The 6741-nt window shown below is 38.5% G+C and overlaps 1 long non-coding RNA gene across 1 annotated transcript; it reads left to right on the top strand.

Moving 5' to 3' along the window:
* Window positions 1-340: 340 nt before the first annotated feature.
* LOC146739142 (uncharacterized) lies at window positions 341-1107 on the top strand. The gene is made up of 2 exons (XR_014930622.1): window positions 341-502; window positions 827-1107. It is a non-coding gene; the product is annotated as an uncharacterized LOC146739142 (long non-coding RNA).
* The last annotated feature ends 5634 nt before the right edge of the window (window positions 1108-6741 follow it).

The following is a 6741-nucleotide window of genomic DNA, read 5'->3' on the forward strand; positions in this document are numbered from 1 at the left end:
ATTATTTATGCCGCTACTCTGAGAGATTGCCCGCTACTCTGTGGCATTTCCTGTTACTCTTTCTTTTAGCTTGTTAATACACGTGCGAATCTGTTAGTCAGCGTCATCAGCGTCCGGTACTGTGAGCCAAATCAGGTGTGAATGGAAACATGTCAGTGCTTACGCAAAGACAATGGACTAATACAGCTTCGTACTTCGACAATAAACACTTTCGCCCTATTTAATTGGGGTAATAGCGAGTATTTTCTCAGTAGCATATTTGGCTGGAAGAAGCAACGATGTCAAACATATTACGTTGTGGTTCCGCGTAGAACGCCCTGCTGGGCCCCTGGTTGCGAGCGATAAACCCACCAGCAACGCGGTCACCGGTACCCCTGTCGGCAGTGGTACTAAACGTGTCCAAGATGATGTTACAACGAAAAGTGCAAAAAAATAAACTCTAGATTTGATGCACAATGGACAACAAAATATACGTGGCTGAGAGAAACATCCGATGGCAAAGGTAAAAAAAGTATTTATTTGTAGCGTTTTACTTGGAAGCGAGTTTTGACCTAGTTTAGTAAATTTTTGTATGGCTTCATTTTTTGCCGATCGTCGAAAATTTTTTTTGGAAACGACCTTCTTTCTGGAAGTTCAAAAATTGTTGGCTACAATTTATCAAAGTAACTAATACTAGTATGTTTTGAAATAGTTGGGTAAAGTTTATCGTGGCAATTTTTAAGTTTAGCGACTTTTCAAAATGGCGGCAATTTGTTTATTTTCGTGTTGATCGTGACGATATTTTTTAAATACAAGTATTGATTCGCTCCTATTTCTTATCTTTTAGGAATGCTGTGTCACATATGTGGAAAATTCAACTTAAAAACATCCAGAAATAGTTCTTTGGTATGGAATTCTATGCCATGTATAAATATTACGAAATATGCTATCGATAAACACGCACACTCGGAGATGCACAAGAAGGCCATGTCATTTAATAGAAGTGGGAAGCAAAGAAAATCACGGCGTTCTCAAAAGCTGCAGATCACTGGGCTTCCATGAAAGTCCGAAGAATCAACATTACATAGAAATCACACAGCAGCAGATTCATTTAATCTTCTACATAAATTTGTTAAAAAATAAAGACACATTTTCATCCATGCAAGCCTGTCATTATTGTTTTCTTTATCTTCAGACAAATGCTAATGATATGTAAATTATATGCAAATTAGCCGCCACTCTGATACATTTTTCTGGGGAGAACACTGATAAATATACCACACCAGCTACATAGTGCCCGACGAGGAGTTGGGTAGGTAGTGAAGAAAAACATTGACTGAAGCCTGGCAGAGGACTGAATTGTTGTCAAAAGTAACAAACATACTGGGAAAGTCAAAGACAGTGAAAAAACAAACAAAAAAACACACAGGCATATAAATACTAACTTTCTAGGATCTTTATTGACTCCAAGTAATCTAGAGTAGAACAAGATGAATCAACGCTATACTCCGCCATCTTTATTTTAATATTAGATGCAACCATTATTCTGTAGGGAACAACGGGCCATAACTTGAGGGGAGTTAACACCCATGATTTTTAAAATGCCTTGATCAATAAGAGTCTAAGTTACAGGGTACATTATTTTGATCACTTCCCTGTCAAATTAGTGGTTCATGCTTATTTGAATCTGAACATAACAGGCCAATTCTATCACACCTTGCTAGGCTTGAACTTCCATCCAATCAGAGCATTCCAAATGAACATAATTCTCCACAAATACAAGAGGGCGCTCTGACCAAAAAATTGCCACTATCTAAATAAAAAGAACTGAATGTCCACAGTTATGTCTGTAGGTGTACCTTACCTGCATGCAAAATAAAAGTCCAAGATTGGTCGGTGTACGTACTTATCCAAAGTGAATTCAGACCCATTTTAACACGTAGCCAGGGTAATGAACCAATGCATTGCCTGATATTAAATGTTAACTAACGTCTTAGAACATAATATAAGCATAATGTCCACAGTTATGTCTGTAGGTGTACCTTACCTGCATGCAAAATGAAAGTCCAAGATTGGTTGGTTATGTACGTACTTATCTAAAGTGAATTCAGACCCATTTAACACGTAGCCAGGGTAGTGAAATTAAACGGTACCCACCGAAAAATACACAGGGTCAGAACCCTGACCAACATATTGAAATAAAGTCCAAGATTGGTCAGTTATGTACGTACTTATCCAAAGTGAATTCCGACCCATTTTAACACATAGCCAGGGTAGTGGAATTAAACGGTACCCACCGAAAAATACACAGGGTCAGAACCCTGACCAACATATTGAAATAAAGTCCAAGATTGGTCAGTTATGTACATACTTATCCAAAGTGTATTCAGACACATTTTAACACGTAGCCAGGGTAATGAACCAATGCATTGCCTGATATTAAATGTTAACTAACGTCTTAGAACATAAGCATAAGGTCCACAGTTATGTCTGTAGGTGTACCTTATCTGCATGCAAAATGAAAGTCCAAGATTGGTCGGTTATGTACGTACTTATCTAAAGTGAATTCAGACCCATTTTAACACGTAGCCAGGGTAGTGAAATTAAACGGTACCCACCGAAAAATACACAGGGTCAAAACCCTGACCAACATATTGAAATAAAGTCCAAGATTGGTCAGTTATGTACGTACTTAACCAAAGTGAATTCAGACCCATTTTAACACGTAGCCAGGGTAGTGAAATTAAACGGTACCCACCGAAAAATACACAGGGTCAGAACCCTGACCAACATATTGAAATAAAGTCCAAGATTGGTCAGTTATGTACATACTTAGTCAATGTGTATTCAGACCCATGTTAACACGTAGCCAGGGTAATGAACCAATGCATTGCCTGATATTAAATGTTAACTAACGTCTTAGAACATAAGTATAAGCATAATGTCCACAGTTATGTATGTAGGTGTACCTTACCTGCATGCAAAATGAAAGTCCAAGATTGGTCGGTTATGTACGTACTTATCTAAAGTGAATTCAGACCCATTTTAACAAGTAGCCAGGGTAGTGAAATTAAACGGTACCCACCAAAAAATACACAGGGTCGGAACCCTGACCAACATATTGAAATAAAGTCCAAGATTGGTCAGTTATGTACGTACTTAACCAAAGTGAATTCAGACCCATTTTAACACGTAGCCAGGGTAGTGAAATTAAACGGTACCCACCGAAAAATACACAGGGTCAGAACCCTGACCAACATATTGAAATAAAGTCCAAGATTGGTCGGTTATGTACATACTTATCCAAAGTGAACTCGGACCCATTTTAACACGTAGCCAGGGTAGTGAAATTAAACGGTACCCACCGAAAAATACATAGGGTCATAACCCTGACCAACATATTGAAATAAAGTCCAAGATTGGTCGGTTATGTACGTACTTATCCAAAGTGAATTCAGACCCATTTTAACAAGTAGCCCGGATAGTGAAATTAAACGGTACCCACCGAAAAATACACAGGGTCAGAACCCTGACCAACATATTGAAATAAAGTCCAAGATTGGTCGGTTATGTACGTACTGATCCAAAGTGAATTCAGACTCATTTTAACACGTAGCCAGGGTAGTGAAATTAAACGGTACCCACCGAAAAATACACAGGGTCAGAACCCTGACCAACATATTGAAATAAAGTCCAAGATTGGTCAGTTATGTACATACTTATCCAAAGTGTATTCAGACCCATTTTAACACGTAGCCAGGGTAATGAACCAATGCATTGCCTGATATTAAATGTTAACTAACGTCTTAGAACATAAGTATAAGCATAATGTCCACAGTTATGTCTGTAGGTGTATCTTACCTGCATGCAAAATGAAAGTCCAAGATTGGTCGGTTATGTACGTACTTATCTAAAGTGAATTCAGACCCATTTAACACGTAGCCAGGGTAGTGAAATTAAACGGTACCCACCGAAAAATACACAGGGTCAGAACCCTGACCAACATATTGAAATAAAGTCCAAGATTGGTCAGTTATGTACGTACTTATCCAAAGTGAATTCCGACCCATTTTAACACATAGCCAGGTTAGTGGAATTAAACGGTACACACCGAAAAATACACAGGGTCAGAACCCTGACCAACATATTGAAATAAAGTCCAAGATTGGTCAGTTATGTACATACTTAGTCAATGTGTATTCAGACCCATTTTAACACGTAGCCAGTGTAATGAACCAATGCATTGCCTGATATTAAATGTTAACAAACGTCTTAGAACATAAGTATAAGCATAATGTCCACAGTAATGTCTGTAGGTGTACCTTACCTGCATGCAAAATGAAAGTCCAAGATTGGTCGGTTATGTACGTACTTATCTAAAGTGAATTCAGACCCATTTTAACACGTAGCCAGGGTAGTGAAATTAAACGGTACCCACCGAAAAATACACAGGGTCAAAACCCTGACCAACATATTGAAATAAAGTCCAAGATTGGTCAGTTATGTACGTACTTAACCAAAGTGAATTCAGACCCATTTTAACACGTAGCCAGGGTAGTGAAATTAAACGGTACCCACCGAAAAATACACAGGGTCAGAACCCTGACCAACATATTGAAATAAAGTCCAAGATTGGTCAGTTATGTACATACTTAGTCAATGTGTATTCAGACCCATTTTAACACGTAGCCAGGGTAATGAACCAATGCATTGCCTGATATTAAATGTTAACTAACATCTTAGAACATAAGTATAAGCATAATGTCCACAGTTATGTATGTAGGTGTACCTTACCTGCATGCAAAATGAAAGTCCAAGATTGGTCGGTTATGTACGTACTTATCTAAAGTGAATTCAGACCCATTTTAACACGTAGCCAGGGTAGTGAAATTAAACGGTACCCACCGAAAAATACACAGGGTCGGAACCCTGACCAACATATTGAAATAAAGTCCAAGATTGGTCAGTTATGTACGTACTTAACCAAAGTGAATTCAGACCCATTTTAACACGTAGCCAGGGTAGTGAAATTAAACGGTACCCACCGAAAAATACACAGGGTCAGAACCCTGACCAACATATTGAAATAAAGTCCAAGATTGGTCGGTTATATACATACTTATCCAAAGTGAACTCAGACCCATTTTAACACGTAGCCAGGGTAGTGAAATTAAACGGTACCCACCGAAAAATACATAGGGTCATAACCCTGACCAACATATTGAAATAAAGTCCAAGATTGGTCGGTTATGTACGTACTTATCCAAAGTGAATTCAGACCCATTTTAACAAGTAGCCCGGATAGTGAAATTAAACGGTACCCACCGAAAAATACACAGGGTCAGAACCCTGACCAACATATTGAAATAAAGTCCAAGATTGGTCGGTTATGTACGTACTGTTCCAAAGTGAATTCAGACTCATTTTAACACGTAGCCAGGGTAGTGAAATTAAACGGTACCCACCGAAAAATATACAGGGTCAGAACCCTGACCAACATATTAAAGTAAAGTCCAAGATTGGTCGGTTATGTACATACTAATCCAAAGTGCATTCAGACCCATTTTAACCCGTAGCCAGGGTAGTGAAATTAAATGCTACCCACCGAAAAATACACGGGGTCAAAACCTTGACCAACATATTGAAATAAAGTCCAAGATTGGTCGGTATTGTACGTACTTATCCAAAGTGAACTCAGACCCATTTTAACACGTAGCCAGGGTAGTGAAATTAAACGGTACCCACCGAAAAATACACAGGGTCATAACCCTGAGCAACATATTGAAATAAATTCCAAGATTGGTCGGTTATGTACGTACTCATCCAATGTGAATTCAGACCCATTTTAACACGTAGCCAGGGTAGTGAAATTAAACGGTACCCACCAAAAAATACATAGGGTCATAACCCTGACCAACATATTGAAATAAAGTCCAAGATTGGTCGGTTATGTTCGTACTTATCCAAAGTGTATTTAGACCCATTTTAACACGTAGCCCAGATCGTGAAATTAGACGGTACCCACCGAAAAATACACCAATAAATGCATTTGACAGGAAAATAGAAAAACTCTACCACAACAGCAATTAGAACAGCTTGCTGCATTATAAGTATCACTTCCCTGTCAAATTAGTGGTTCATGCTTATTTTAATCTGAACATAACAGGCCAATTTTATCACACCTTGCTGGGCTTGAACTTCCATCCAATCAGAGCATTCCAAATGAACATGATTCTCCACAAATACTAGAGGGCGCTCTTACCAAAAAATTGCCACTATCTAAATAAAAAGAACTGATGATGGGTGTATTCCACGGTCAGTGTTATTTACGAAAATATTTGTGCACAATTTTATAAACTGGCTTGGCAATTCCCACCAGCAATTAAGATATAATGTCACATCATGTTGGCATATTTTTAAGACTGATTGGCTAAACAATGTTGACCAAAGGAACAACTCCCTGGTGGACAAAAGTCAAAGGTGACTGAAATCGAGGGGCATGTAGCTCAGTGCATTTACAAAAATAGATTTGACGCTTAACAAATATCCACTCTGTAAATGCACACAACAACAAAAGTAGAGTAAAAAACACATATTTTATTGCAAACAGAAAACTGTATAAAACTTGCACTAGGAGGTGACATTATTCAGTACAATAGACTTGAGGTCTAGGTATTGGCAAGTGATCAATGATGACAGAGATGTGGAGAAGACGGCATTCAGCCCACCAGTTGGTCACTTTGAGTGCCTCAGACTCCTCAT

This window comes from Saccoglossus kowalevskii, chromosome 9, assembly GCF_978046115.1.
Source record: "Saccoglossus kowalevskii chromosome 9, keSacKowa6.1, whole genome shotgun sequence".
Taxonomy (NCBI): domain Eukaryota; kingdom Metazoa; phylum Hemichordata; class Enteropneusta; family Harrimaniidae; genus Saccoglossus; species Saccoglossus kowalevskii.